This window comes from Cygnus atratus, chromosome 5 (genome assembly GCF_013377495.2).
Source record: "Cygnus atratus isolate AKBS03 ecotype Queensland, Australia chromosome 5, CAtr_DNAZoo_HiC_assembly, whole genome shotgun sequence".
NCBI classification, from domain to species: domain Eukaryota; kingdom Metazoa; phylum Chordata; class Aves; order Anseriformes; family Anatidae; genus Cygnus; species Cygnus atratus.
In genome coordinates this window covers 12,269,483-12,284,580 of record NC_066366.1, presented here as the reverse complement: position 1 = coordinate 12,284,580, position 15,098 = coordinate 12,269,483, and the positions used below count along the sequence as shown (strand labels likewise).

Sequence of the window (15,098 nt, the reverse complement as noted above, 5' to 3'; positions counted from 1 at the left end):
AAATTTATCCCTTAGATGCAGTTATTTTGTATTATTTCTCTCTCCCATATACTCTCTAACACTCAGCAAAGACTATTGTTATTTCTTTCAAGGCTTCGCTTGCCAAATTCTCTTTCATTCTCCTTTAAGAAGGCAAGCTCAACTTTAGCATAATCATGCTAAGTTCTTTTCTTTCCTTGATCTTTTGAGAGACTCGGCCTTTTCTGAGTGTGACTGATCAGAGCTATATACCATGTCCTAAATGCAAATGAACCAGTGCTTTATTGGCTGGTACTAACAACCTTTTTTAAATGCTAGAAACCACCTCATGTGGCTTAGAATCACGTTACTGCTGCAGAGCCACATCATCTGAGAAGGAAACAGATGAGGAGCTGGGTCATACCACAGCCATCTATCTCCGATTAGCAGCCTACTTATGCCAGGAGCTCTTCTCAGCACTTGAGTATGTGAATTTGCAATTTTTTTTATAACTGTTTTCTTTTATTGAACTTAAACCACTGTTTATAACTCCAAACACATAAACCATCTACTAAGCATGATAATCCCATCTCCTTGGCATTTCAGAAGCAGTCAGTCCAGCTTTTTAGCAAGGTCAGTAACTTGCTCATTTCAGTGTTGGCTCTATTATTTCAAGTAGCTGGCAGTGAAGTGACTAAAATTATGTTAAGAAAAATATTACATAAGACAATAAATTTATTCCAACAAAATCATTAAAAAAAACAGAACAACAACATGAGCTACATTGTTACAATGAACATTTTTTTCCACTTTTGATAAACAAAAACAAGGAAAAAATTATTCCTCCAGTAAACCAAGTGAGGCTCCAAACAAGTGCTTTCAAGTTTAAAATGAGAGAATGTTACTTCAATGGTGAAACATTTATTTAGCTGAAAAAAAAAAGAACTCAATTTCTCTTACACCCATCAACCCACCTGTCTGATACCAGCTTTAGTTGCTAACACTAAGTAGGTTTCCTTAAACAAACATGGAAAGAAAATACAACCCATGGGAACAGAGAGAAAAATAATCTTTATATGGGTGAAATAATCTTTATATAAGTCTAAGATTCATTACTGCTAAGAGCTAAAGAAAAGCTAGAATATACTGAACCCATAATATTTAAGGATTCAATCCAAAACATCTAACTTATCCTGCAGAGAGGATAAAGGCTCTCAGGAATTAGCTGTTATGCAGTGAAGTGCAAGGGATTCTTTCCGCTGCTCAGTTTGTAGTAAAGGTTCCCCTTTAAACAAGCTTTGACTACTGCAGGTTTGAGAAGGACACAGAATTGTTTAACAAAATTCTACTTTAATCAGACAAGATGCAGATTTAGAAGCATTATATTCCCCTCCAAGTCCTCCAAACAAGCCTAAATGACACGGCTTTCCTCGCTTACATTTTCCCCTTTTCAGGTAGAACTTTGGCACTTTGACTTTATTCTATGCCAGTGCTGTTTTCAGTGGCACAAATAATAATTAGGAACTGAGTTCAGTATCAAAGTGCTTATCCTTACTGGAAGAAACCATAAAACAGATGCTCTAAGATATAAAGTCACTTCGTGATACCAAAAATTTCACACACAATGGTTTCTCAGAGCATAAATATAGAACAGTCAACAAAACCGATACAGTACCCAGAGCGGTATATAATTAACACATTTCCTTTATGAACATATTTAAGCGCCTAATAACTAAGTTATTAAACAACATCCCCAATATTAAAAACATGTTTTAAATATTCATTATGCATCGGTAAATCACCCTAAATGAAATAAGGCAACTGGACACTTTATAGTTTTGCTAAGCTCTTTCTTGCTCCCCTCTTTCAAGAGGTATTAGGCCAGTTATTTGACTCTTTTTCCCTTTTATTTCAAAAATACACGGCTCTCACTGACACATCACAACACTCCCAGAAGGAAGATCTGGGAGTACCCCTACCCCTAGATTTTTTACTCTACGAAGTTTCACGTATGCTGTAGTGACATTGCTACTACATTACACACTTGCACGTGTAACACAGATTTCGTGAAAATTAGGGAAAAGGCAGGAAGCACTGGACCTCTCTTAGCTCTCTCAAATCCAGGAAAACGTATGTTGTGTTTCATTTCCCCAGAGTTCCACTTCTTTTCAACCATGTGAAGTGCCATCTGTGCTTCTCAGCCTGGCAAGCTAAAAATCTGCTGTCATTCGTATCACCAATGAGCAAACTAAAGGCAAAGACTTGCTTCTTTAACAAAATAAGAGGGCTTACAAATGCTAACCTAGTTCTCAGCTCCAAAGTGAGGAGTGGAAGCATAGTTAAATGATCACAGGGAAGGAAAGACAGCAAACTGTAGAGTGTCTTCAGAATTTTCTTGATCTCTGTAAACTAATGATAAAACTTTGGAGAATAAAACAAGAGCTGGAAATCTCAGAATGTAAACAAAAATATCACTCAATTGACAACACGTTTAGTGGGGTACTACATAAAGTTAGAAGGCACAGTTGGCTCAGGAAGGACAGATATAGCTAAAAAGCAAGTAAAGCAAGAAATTTTGTCATGAATATCTAAGGTTTATACCCTTGTTCTGAGATCCAGACTGTAACAGAAGCCAAACATTCTGAAAGTCTCCACGTAACATTAAAATGAGAATGTTACAGTGATGAAGAGCAAAGAACAAGAAAAATTGCCAAACAAGAAAATTTAAGTGGATGAGGGAGAGGTGGTTTGTTTCTCTTTGATTATATTTTTCTTCTAGACAGCTAGCACAATCATTCAAAGCACCAGAGTTAGTATTAATGAACCACAGAATAGGGCTTTCAGGAAGCAGATCACAGACATAGTTGAATTTACTTCTAATTAGTAACTGGGTTGACTATTGGTTTTCTGAAAGCGAACCTAAAAGTCTGCATCAATATACTAGTGCCTGAAACTTTCCCAGACACTGAAATGCAAATCATCACGTTAGAACAAGCCCCAAAATACTTTTGGTAAAGGCCAACTGCACTCTTCTAAATAACCCCTGGGAACACTCTTAGGGTTATCACATAGCCAGGAAAACTTCCAAGTGGTACTAGGCATGCAACTACCTGCTTTGAAAGCCGAGAGATTAACAGAATGAGCAAATCTCATTCCATGCCAGCTGTCCTCAACACCAGACAATGGTTCACTTTATTAGTGTTGATGCAGCCAAAAGGGATTTGAAATCAAACCAGCTTAAGAAAATAAAAACTAAGTGCAGATAAATCTGGAAGAGTACACAAAACTAAGAAAAGGGAAAAAGTGCAAAAAAAGAAAAGAAGCAACCATCTTCAGAAATCTAACAACAATTCAGAAACAAGGACAATGAGAGAACTGTCCCTAAACAAAGGCTACTAAAAGAGAAGACTGGAAAAAAAGCTGTCAGGAAAGCCAAACTAAGAAATTTCTTAACTGAGAATACAGGCACCATGAAGAATGAATAAATGCTGAAACGCTGGCAAAACCCATTGTCTTCAAATAAGGTCAAGAAATTCAGTAAGAAGCAAACCTCTGCTTAAACCTGAGGAAGGAAATTATTTGTGCAGTACAGCCTCATGATTATTTGTTATAGGTTACAGTTATTAGCTCAAAATAGAAGGCCTACCCTATAAAAGGGAAGGGTAGGAAGACAAAGTTTGACAGTGCCAGCAAGAAAAAAAATCTAAGATGAAAACCAGCAAGTTTCACAGAGGAAGAAAGAAAGTACCATGCAAGTCACTGAAAAACAATAGTGATGTTAAAAATGCAACAAAAAGGAAGATAACTGTAAGCCAAAAATATTTTTTTTCAAATTTTGTATTTATATATAAAAAGGTAGTGGTCCTTGGTATTAATTATGAGGAACTATTTTAAGCTGTGGGGTTTGACTCAGCCTATCAAACCTAAGATATTAGGGAGATAGTTCTTTTAAAATTAATACATACACACCTTACTACCCACTACAGAGACCTGTTATCCCTACAAATACCAAAGCATGCATTACTCGGGGAAGTTAACACATAAGTGCCAACAGAACTACTAAGAATCCTTTATTGCATATTAAAACAATTCATATAGTAGCAGATTAAAAGAAAAATAGCATCATATTTTGTGCCATAGAGGTGTTCCCTGTTGCTTCCTGTCTTTTTTTTCTTCCTTTTTCAAAAGGTAAGTAATTCAAACCTACTCACAGTAAGCCCCCAGTTTGATATTGTTATGGAAATTATACCAGGAACTAGTATACATAGTAATATCCCTACATAATGTCATCTTTCACTTTAAGTTTTTCAAACAATAACCAAATAAAAATCATAGCACTTTATTCCAAAGTCTATCATCAAACAGCTTCAGTGACTCTGAGTCTGCTTTTATTAACTGATTAGTCAAATAGCAGTAAGGTGACATTAACAAGACTGAGGTTAACTCTACTGCTGTGATTCAGAACCATCCCAGCAGCTGTGCACATTTCAAAGATGGTATCAATTTCATATTGCTGCTCCATGGGAAGGCTATGAACAGCTGCCAGCAGCGTTCAGCATCCAGGAAGCTGAGAAAAAAGGAAGAGACAACACTACTCCTTCCCTCGGGGCTAGACAGAGCTGCAGCTTCGTGTTTATCAGACACATGCTAATAAAAAGGTAGATCCTCAAAAAAAGGTCGAGAAGACTATTAGAGCTGAGACTCTATCAATTAAGATCAAAGAAACGGTCAGAGATTTTTAATAAGAGACAGCTCCACGAAAACCTGAAAGACCTTGTCAAAAGTTGTTAGGTAGCTGATGGTGCCCAATAATGAAGGAAGCTGAAAATTTTTATTCAATATAATTCTGTCAGCATGAATATTACACAAAAAAAACATGAAATTTCTATGTTTCAGTACAGCAAAAAAAGTACAAACTTCAAGGAGCCTAGATGTTAAGGGAAAAAACATGTACTAATACTAAGACAGGTTTAATTTCAGAGAAGTTTCGGGTCTGTCAAGTTGCTCATTTTTGCACAATCATTTTGTGACATACCTTTTCCTTGAATGTGCATACCAATAAACAGACTGAACTAGTATGATATTAAGAAGAAACTATTGCTGAATGTATGCATGAAGGTTCCTCCTGAAGTGCTTCTGCTCCTTTCTTATCCTCTTCTTTTACTATCCATTAGGCAACCTTGCATTCCTCTCTTACTCTTTTGATGCTTAATTTTTGAAGGAAATTTCTAGAAAATTATACATCTCTCCTACTTCGTGATAAAAAGCAAATATCACTTTCAAAATTACATGTTTAGTTTAATCCAGCTGAACTTCATCTACTTCTGTCTTTCAGTCTGCAGTGTATGAAGCTCCCCAACTAAGAGTCCTTCATTCATTCCCAAAACAAGTAGGTATCTGTAGCAGTGTAGGTTTCCCTGCACTACCCGATGACTGTGTTACAAGCTACCCTAAGTGACCCGTATTAGATTAGAGGATAATCCAGCTTTTATACAGAAAAGAACTTTGTAAATTACACCAATCACCTCTGTTTTCCTTCATAACAACTTTTTCTTAGCCATAGATCACTCTTTCCTATAGCAGTCAGGAGGCACTGACAGAGGCACTAAGACAAGGTGGTACTCAGACACTAAGGAGGAATATAGAATTACGAAATTGGGTTTTCTGCTAAATCCTGCTCCCAAGAAAAAGGTAGTATATAGGAGAAAACAGGGAAGAATGAAAGAAAAAACACTGAGATGCCATCTTAAGTCTGATGTAAAAGCACATTTTGTAGTAGCTTTTGCTATAAGCACAGTTTTACAGAGATGCAGTTTGACAACAGCGCTGTCCATCATTGGACTCATTAGTGAGCCTACTGGATAAGGAAGGACAAACCTGTCACTGTGCTTCAAAAGTCTGTGTCAGGAAATAGAAAGTCTAAAGCTGAAAGGGGCTAGATAAAAGATAGCAGAGAGACAAAACATCTTGTTGAGGCTCAGACTGATTCTTCAAGAACTGATGGCTCCTCTTGCCAAGTATCTTTTCTCCACAGTACACATGCTGACCAAGTAACTCTCAGCAATTACCCCAATATTATAAATGCCACTAGAAATCACAATGAGAGAAACAATATTCCATTTCAGTTTAAGCAGTCCAGCAGAAACTTTTCACACTGATATGTGCTACTAATACACTGCAAAAAGTCTCTATACTGATTTTCCTTAAATACTGCCATACTGTTTTTGTTTTTTTTGCTTGTTTTTCATATTACTTCATGTTAACTGTGCACACCTGGGACTGTTCACCTTCATAATACAGTAAGGTCTTCACACAGTACATCTAAGCACAGCTGAAGAATTCTCAGATGGGAATTCGCAGTTCACAGCACATTTTTCTCTATAATTACATTTAACCTAGCATAGCAGTAAAAAAAAAAAAAAAAAAGGCCATAGTCTAAGGGAACCATTGAGCTCTAGATACCCTTCAACACCAAGTGATGGCAGTTAATAAACACTACGTTGGTACAATATTTTTGAGCAACAACCAAGAAATGAGCTGTCCAAAAGAGCATTCCATACATTTTCATTCCAAAGCACTTACTATTTCAAAAAGGACAGTTAAAGCTATCATCTCTTCCGATAAGAAATGCCTAAACCAGATAAAGAAATAATCGATCTACCTGTCGTTGCTTCTGCCAGGGAAGTTAAAAAGCTTAAACAACAATACTACACATTTGCAAGAGACTTCAGGAGAAAAGCTGCTACCAAAGGTTATCAATCTACAGATCCTCTGTTTATGACTTGGAGGAGCACTTGAATAACAGAAATGGTGCAGAGTACCATTAAGAAAACAAGCAATTCTTTACTGCATTAGAAGCCAGGTCAATGGAATACCCCTCCATATGCCTAAAACTGTACCAGCTGAATATGCTTAACCTGCAGGTGCTACTGAATTACACCCACTACTCAAACTTCTCAGCAGGAAACAACAATCTTTATGAACTCCCAGGATACATCTTTGCTGTCTAAAACAGTGTGAACATATTGCAACATTTCATATCAGTGTCAGGAGAAAATATATTTAAATAAACTGTGAAAAAATGTTTCCATATTTACATTGACTACATAAACATTAAGAGAGTCAGAGGAAGGCTCCTTAGACGAATCCTCATGAGCTCTCGAAACAGCAGTCGAACTAATGGGATACGATTCTGTTTCCTATTTTTCACATTTATTTTCAGAAATAACCATGCAGTTGATGTCTTGGTTGACACTTCTGATGGGACACTAAACCATATCTCCATTCACTAGCTGAGATTTTCAGAAATAAAAAGTTAGACAAATCTACAAAAACAATAAGCCATCAAGATCAATCATTTATTTTCCTAATTAATTGGTTGAAAGACACATTCAAAATTTATATGGATGTCTTCACCAAGTCAGTATGACTTAGGTATAAGTCAGAATTATATTTTCAAAATATAAACAAGTAAAAATACAGAAAGCACTACAATTATGTCTTCAGATAAATGAATGAGATGCCTTCATTTCAAATATTAAGCCCCATCATTCTACTTCCCTGAGCAAGACAGCATCATGCCTGCAGAAACGCCATACTGCTCCCTACCAGTTCCCTACGTTTGGCGATAGCTGTCACTAGCTCTTGAACAATTCACTTGACTACTGCAAAGAGGTGTAACCTAGAATAAAAACTCTTTTACAGTGACTATAGTAAATGACAACATCATAGGAAAATCAAGTCTTATTACACGATAATATATTTACCAAATATTTTTTCAACAAGATTGAACCATAAATGCAAGAAATATTTACCAATATATCAAAATTCTGTTACGCATTCAAACCTTTAGCAATTACATGCCAAGAGACCATTACTCAACAGGGAGAAAGAGAAGACCACCATACTACATATACCGCAACAGCAAAAACTGTTCATTCTCAACTACGCAACCATCTAATGTGTGAATATCCATACGGACTGTCAGAGGAAGTTGCCTAGCAAACACCCAGAAAGAGGCTAGATGTCAGCGTAGCACAGCACAGAAGAAACACATACATATTTTTCAACTATATTCCATATTTTATCATCATAAATTGAGGCAGGGAGCTAAGGACAAAGGCTCTGGGCAATTTTACTGAAACTTCACGTTTTTGAAAAAGGTCATTTGCTTCTTGGTCAACAGAAACCTCCTCATTGGCAAAGAGTTTAACAAAGAAATTTATGTAATTGAATACACTGATAATGTAGCAAATTCATTTTTTAAAAAACTAAGTTCTATGAACCAGTCAATAAACAGCATGGCACATCTTTTTGCTTTACTACACACACACACACACAAACACCTCCAAAAAATTGAAAAAAATCTCCGAAGAGCTTGAAAAGTACATTTGTAGTCATGAAATCAGATTTATCATGAAGAGTTATGACACTGTTCAAATTCTATCTAGCCAAATTATGGTAAAGTTCAAGATAAGAAATTTAATAAACTAAAGATAAACATTGGGAGGTTCTTGGAATAGAATTCTTAGTTGTTTTACAAAAAACTCATGGAAGAGCAATGTTTTGAAGGAAGATTCTCACACACAGCAAGCCAGAATTAGGTTCCATAAGATATTCACGGCAATATTCCAAGGCTTCTAAAAACAGTCTTTACCTTGCAGAATTAATAATGTCATGGTGATATGCATTGCTATTACTGTCTTGCAAAAGAAACTTTCTAGCATTACAGAAAATGATTCACCTTAACATTATAAAGTAATGAAGCAAATAACGGGGTGGGTGATTCAGGGGGGTGTCCTAAGCACTACAGTTTAGCACATACAAATAACAGGGCAAAAACTTCAGAAAAGGATTATTCAAAGACTTCCTCAAGCAGTATCTCATACTTGAACAAAAATAAAATAAGAAAAAATAAAATAAAAAGATCCCCAACCTATCATTTAATAGTAGCTACAGACAGCTCTCCTGATTTGCAGATCTGTAGTCCGAAGTCTTAAAATGACTACCGGGCTTCTTGCATCTTAGGACAGCTTCTCCTCCTTTATTTGATCCTCATCCCTTCATGAAAACTTGGAATAGTGGAGGGAGGGAGGTTAGAAAATAAGAGGAAGGAACAGTAACTATGTGACAGAACTAGTATATCATGTATTAGGGAGTAGGGGGGAGTGAAGGGGGTGAAAACTGGTTGCAACTGATTTAATAGATAGTCTGAAAACCATCACCTTGAAATGATGCATTATGAGCTGCATAATATGAATTAACTTATCTATCATTACAAACGATCCAGAAAGATCACCCATTTTTAAGACTGCCAGATAATACCCTATAGAATTTATTTTTTTTAAGTTCTCAATGGCTTTCCAAGATGACCCACTCTGCGCCAGGTGTCCATATCAAAGCTGAGCTCCTTCAGTGTTTTCTTTTTATGTGAAACATACTTTTTTTTTCCTCCTTTCCAAAGAAAGCTACAGAAAGCTACGCTTTTGCACTACAAAAGGTTATCTTTTCCTTAAAAAGTGCTTGAAGGTCCACATGCATCTTCCTAAGAGACAGCAAAACTTATATCCTGACACACAAATGATGCTTTTGTCAAGTTCACTGCAACTTCATTGTTGTTTTGTTTTGATATGTTATAGCTGAGCCACCTACACATTTTCTCTGCACCGACTGCGTTCCAGCACAAGGCCCCTGGGAGCTAGGCATCGGCAGTTTTAGACTCATATGACAGCACAGGTTGGAAGAGGCCTCTAGACGTCCTGAGTCCAACCTCCTATTCAAACTCCAGTCACCTATGACATCAGACCAAGTTGCTCAGCTTTATTCAGCTGGGTCCTGAAAACTTGTAAGACAGAGGCTGCACAGCTGCTCTGAGCAACCACTTCCACAGCATGACTACAATCATGTAGAGGAAGTTCTCCACCCAGTCTGAACCTTCTTTACTTCAACTTACGACCACTGACTCTTGCGCTCCCACCATACAGCTCAGTAAAGAGCATTGCTCCATCTCCTCAGTGATCTCCTCGAAGGTACCAGCAGGCTGTTGTTAGATCCCCCTGAAGCCTCCTCTTCTCCCGCCAAACAAACCCAGCTCTCTCAGCCTCTCCTCACAGGGCAAGTGCTCCAGCTCCCTAACCCTCCTGGTGGTCCTCCACTGAACTCACTTCAGTTTAATCAATCTTCCCTGTATCGAGGGTCCCAAAACTGGACAAGGTACTGTAGATGTGGTCTAATGAGCCCCAATAGAGAGGGATAATCCCTTCCCTCTATCCACTGGCTGCGCTGTTCACACAGCCTGAGATGCCGCTGGCCTTTTCCTGCAGGGGCATGCAGCTGCTGGCCTACGTTCAGCTTGCTGCCCACCAGGACCCTCAGGTCTTTTCAGCAGAGCTGCTTCCCAGCTTGCCAGTCCCCCACCTGCATAACTGCAGGATGCCCTTCCTTCCCAGGGCAGGGCATCTGCCCTGTCAACTATAGTTGACACAGTGAACAAAATCTTGAATTTAGGATGCAGAGCAAGTCTGAGATAGGTGAGAAGACTGGTAGGAAGAAAGAAAAACTCAGATGAAAGACCTCACGTACAAGGTGCTTTTGCTGTATTAATGAACAAGATGTTAAAAGTGTAAACAACACTATATTATACAAGTACTTTGCTATATGTGCTGCAAATATTGGCAAGCATGAGATTAGTAAGATAGGTATTACACAAAAAGAGAGGGGATTAATATTGTCCTGGAGGATTCAATTTTCTTCTGGTTCCTCACAGGCAAATTCTCTTAATGAAAAAAGTCTTTCGATGGGCACTCAAAACTTCTGACTTAGTATCTTGGGGCTAACTTTACAGCTCTAGATATTTATACTTGCAGTCTAAATCAACAGACATCAAACTACAAATCAAACAGTGAGATCTTTTGTAGCATAGCCATTCGCAGACCCCAGTTAAGTGACCTGTAAAAAAAAAAAAAAAGTAATAAAGAAAAGCCAGGTTATTGTTAGTACCTGGGAGACAGACCTTCATGAGAAAGCATTTCAGAGCATGCAAATCATTAAAACACTGATAGATTTTGAAAAGTCATGTCAAAAGAGCCCTGAATTGGGTATTCAGCATGAAGGTACACATAACACATCTCCAGAGAATTCTGTGAAAATGTTTCTAGTGAAACGTGCAGGCACTAGAGACTGAAGGTAATGAAACAGTAAAAGAGAAAATTAACAAGGTACGGTACGAAAAGCACATAACAAATAGTAAGTGAGGCCACATATTATTTGGGACCAAGAAAAAAAGATATGTTGCTCACTGAACACAATCTATGCCATTCTACTCCATATACTAAAAGAAACATTGTAAGGAAAAATGCAACATTTAACCACATATTTACAGGCTGGGTTACAGTTTTACAAGAATCTCTGGCATTTCATGATTTATGAGAGCTTGATCTTGAAACTTCTAACTTTGAAGATGGCTGTTGTTATATAATAGCAAAACATAGGAGTGATTTTCCTAAAAACCACGCACATCACCTGCAGGTTATATTCATCCTATAACAGATGCATATTAATGTAATCATACATAGCATGCATCATCTGCATTTGTTTTCCTTATTGTATTAGAAGCATAATCTATGACCAAACAGCAAGCTTTTTAATGAGTCCAGAAAAAAATGAAGTCACATTTTGCTTTGACACTAGCTCCCCCTCCAGACCAGCCTAACATTTTAGTAATTATTTTTTACTTAAAATTCTGGTTTAACAAGATTTAAACGCCTAAGTCTAAATCTTCTTCACCTTGATCCCCTTAAATTTCAGTGAACAGACTGATCAGATAAAAAATAATTTTGTACATACATTTTTTACTGAGCATAAACTCCAAGACTAGAAAAATCATTCAGTTTAACACAGATCGGACAGATAAAGCAGCAATTCTATACAGCTGCAGAGAGACAGGAGTGGACTGAAAATACAATTTTTCAGGTTAATCCTGTGAATGGTCTGTAATATCTGTAATATATGCAAACTTCCCTGTACAATCAAGCCACTGTTTGCAGAGCCACAGATGCCAAAACAAAAGGAAGTCACTATGTGGTTTAGTATTACCTTTGCTAATTCATTTTGTATCCCAGCAAGCACTGATAACACTGTTTTTTCTTGTTCTAATATTAGCTATACCTAATATATTTTAAGTTGCTCAGCTATTGTGTCTTTGTTTAGAATTTTGCAAGTTACGAAAGAGAGTTACTACTTGCAGCCTGACCTGCTGTGCTTCTCTGTTGTCAAGCGTCCTGGCAGAGACATCACTGAGCAAGTGAACTTGCATGATTTGACATTCCAGGTTGATTCCTACTTCCCTCATTACTGAGCTGCTTCCTCAGAAAATACGAATAATTGATTATACTTTGAACCTGAAAAAAGGTTGTCTCATTATGTTTTGTTGGGAAAATATGCCAACTCTGCAATACGATAGTTTGCCAGTTACAGGTACAGATAGGTACGTATCCTACCTAACATGTATATAAAACCCTAAAAAGTATCAATAAAAATTTGGTAGTAAGCATGTTTGTAATAACCGGAGAAATTGATATTACTGGAAATACATCAAAGTATAGTCACTAATTTTATAAGTTCTAATAACTAGCTCTCTTTAATAATGGAAAGAATTATAACAGAGCCTTCTGTAAAACTGCCCAAAGCAAGAGCCGCGCAGGCAATGCTGACTTTTTTTTTCAGCTCAGACTTCTCCAAAGTTTTTGATAATTTACACTGGAGAATGACTTAGAACAAAAATTGACTAATGCTAGAAAAGCCAAGAACCTTTTCATGCTTAAACACTCTTTTTGAAGTATTTACTCCATCAGCTTTCAATTAATGCCTAGATAACAAGACATCAAAACACTGCATTTTGGGGTAAAGGAAGCATGTGTGTGTGTATACATCAGTGTTCACACACACACTGTATTTGTCATACAGAAAGTGAAGAACATGCTAAACACTTGGTTGTTTCCCCCACCCACATCCACACCACATATGGATGACAGGGCGCTGACCACGTTATGTTACCGCAGGTTATGCTGTGTGCGCTGCGCACACTGAGGCAGGTATTGCCCCAAGGAACTCAGTCCTTCAACAAGCAACGCGTCAGCTGATGTCTGTGCCTGGAGGCTGTTTGGTACAGCCTGGACCATGCATGATGCGGTAAACGCCACCGAATAACAGGATGAAGTGAGAGGATGCTTAGGGCAATCAGCAATATTTAGCTTGCTCTCCGCTGCACCCTTTCCTCCGGTCTCTGCCTACTTCTGAGAGCAGAGGGTCGCAACCCGGTCTTCGGAGAGCACCGGGGGTGCGCGCACACGTGTGACAGACCCGAGCAGACGTTAAGCACAAACTTGAGGGAAAAAAACACCTCACCAGCAACAGAACCCGAGAGCAGAGCAGAGCAAGGCGCTGAAAAGCGGGGCAGGTCGGGGAGAGCCGCGAGCAGCACCCGCCGGCTCCGCAACCCGCACTTCCCCGAGCGGCCCGGGCCGTGAGGCGCGGCCCCGCCGCCAGCAGCCGAGCGGCTCCCCTCAGGCGGCCGCGGCTCCGGGGATGAGGGGACCCGGAGGCCGCCCATCGCCCCCCGCTCCCCGCCGGGCTCCTCCCGGGGCCCGGCCCCGGCCTCCCCGCTCCGCCCGGCGGCCCGGGCCCCCTGCTCAGGTGCGGGAGCCGGGCTCGGGGCTGGGGCTGCCCCCCCTCCCGGCGGCCGTTGCTGAGCAGCAGCGGCGGCGCCAGGCCCGGGGGCTCGGCGCCCGCCTCCCCCGCTCGCGCCCCCGAGCCCCGCATCCCCTTACCCGAGGGCCGGCGCCGCTGCCGGGGCCGAGGCTGCGGAGAGACGCCGGGGCGAGAAGGAGGAGGAGGAGGAGGAGGAGGATGGGGGGCGGGCAGGGGGTGGGGAAGGGGGGCAGCGGGGCGCGGAGACGGAAGCGCGCAGCCCCGAGCCGCCGCGCAGCCCCAGCCCCAGCCGGACTGCGAGACGGGGCGCGAGACGCTGACAGCGCGCGCGCGAGCCGAGGGCGGGCAGCGCCCGCGCCTGACAGCGAAGGCAGCGAGGGCGTGCGGCGGCGGCGCGCGCGACCGACGGCTCGCGCGCGCGCCCCCGCCAGGGTAAAGGAGCTGGGGGGGGGAAGAGAGGGAAGGCGGCCTATGGGAGCGCGAGCCGGCCTCCCGCTGCTGCCCCAGCGCTCTCGTCATGGAGCGCTGGGAGCGCGCATGCGCCTCGAGGGGAGCATCCAGCCCCCCCCTCCCCGCGCATCTCCGCGTGCCCCCACCCCAACGGGCGGCGCCCGCGCGGCATCACCACGCGCACACGCACACACCGCCCCCCCCCCCCCCCCCCCGACCCCGGTGTGTGTGTGTGTGTGTGTGTGTGTGTGAGGGGCTGCGGCTCCCGGCCCCGCTGCTGCCGCCCCGCTTCCTGCGGGGGACGTGGCGAGGAAATGAGGCGCTCGGAAGGGGAACTGCGGAGCGAGCGCCTCACGCCGCGGCCGAGTCCCCGCCAGCCCCGGGCGGAGCTCGCCGGGCCCCTAAGGCGGTCACCCGGCCCGGTCCTGCCCCGGCCCGGCACCCCGAAACGTTTCCTCAGCGCACATAAAGCCCGCTGAGCTCAGGCAGATGCCGCATTTCAGGACGTTTAACGCCGCAACCTGATTCACTGCGTGTTCAGCTGTGGAAACCGGGCGCCTTTCCGAAGTTGGTAACGTGCAGCCCAAGCGTCTCATGTTCCCGGGAGATGAGGTGGCAGAGATGGGAAGGAAGCAGGAGCTTGTTTCGGAGCTCTCTGGTTTGTGTAAAAGCCAGAGCTGGTAGGGATGCATCTTTGTAACTGTATCACACCCTTCTTAGAAGCCCTCCCAGTCTCAGAAGAGCCATCCTGCACACCAGCACTCTACCATGTGTTTGTTCACACGTCTTCTCCAGCTTGTTCCACGCGAACCCTCATTTTTTTCCTCCAAAATTAATAAACGTTCACAAACGTGCTTGTAAGACCTATGGAACTGGCCCTGGTTTTCCTCTTTTGACTTTGCATGGCAGGGGCCAGTTGCCTGCTCATGTGGAGCTTGGGTCACAGTCGCTGCAAGCATTGTTTGGGGGACAGAAAGAAAAAT

At 41.5% G+C, this 15,098-nt stretch overlaps 1 protein-coding gene across 2 annotated transcripts in view; it reads right to left on the bottom strand.

The window, feature by feature from the left end:
• The window catches only part of FUT8 (fucosyltransferase 8), a 98,842-nt gene extending 84,626 nt beyond the window's left edge, over positions 1–14,216 (bottom strand). Inside the window, exon 1 of one of the 2 annotated variants that reach the window (XM_035550088.2) lies at positions 13,785–14,216. The gene's annotated coding sequence lies outside the window, so the exon portion shown is untranslated. The remainder of the gene's footprint in view (positions 1–13,784) is intronic. The other variant, XM_035550089.2, reaches the window with a different exon arrangement.
• Between the last annotated feature and the right edge of the window lie 882 nt (positions 14,217–15,098).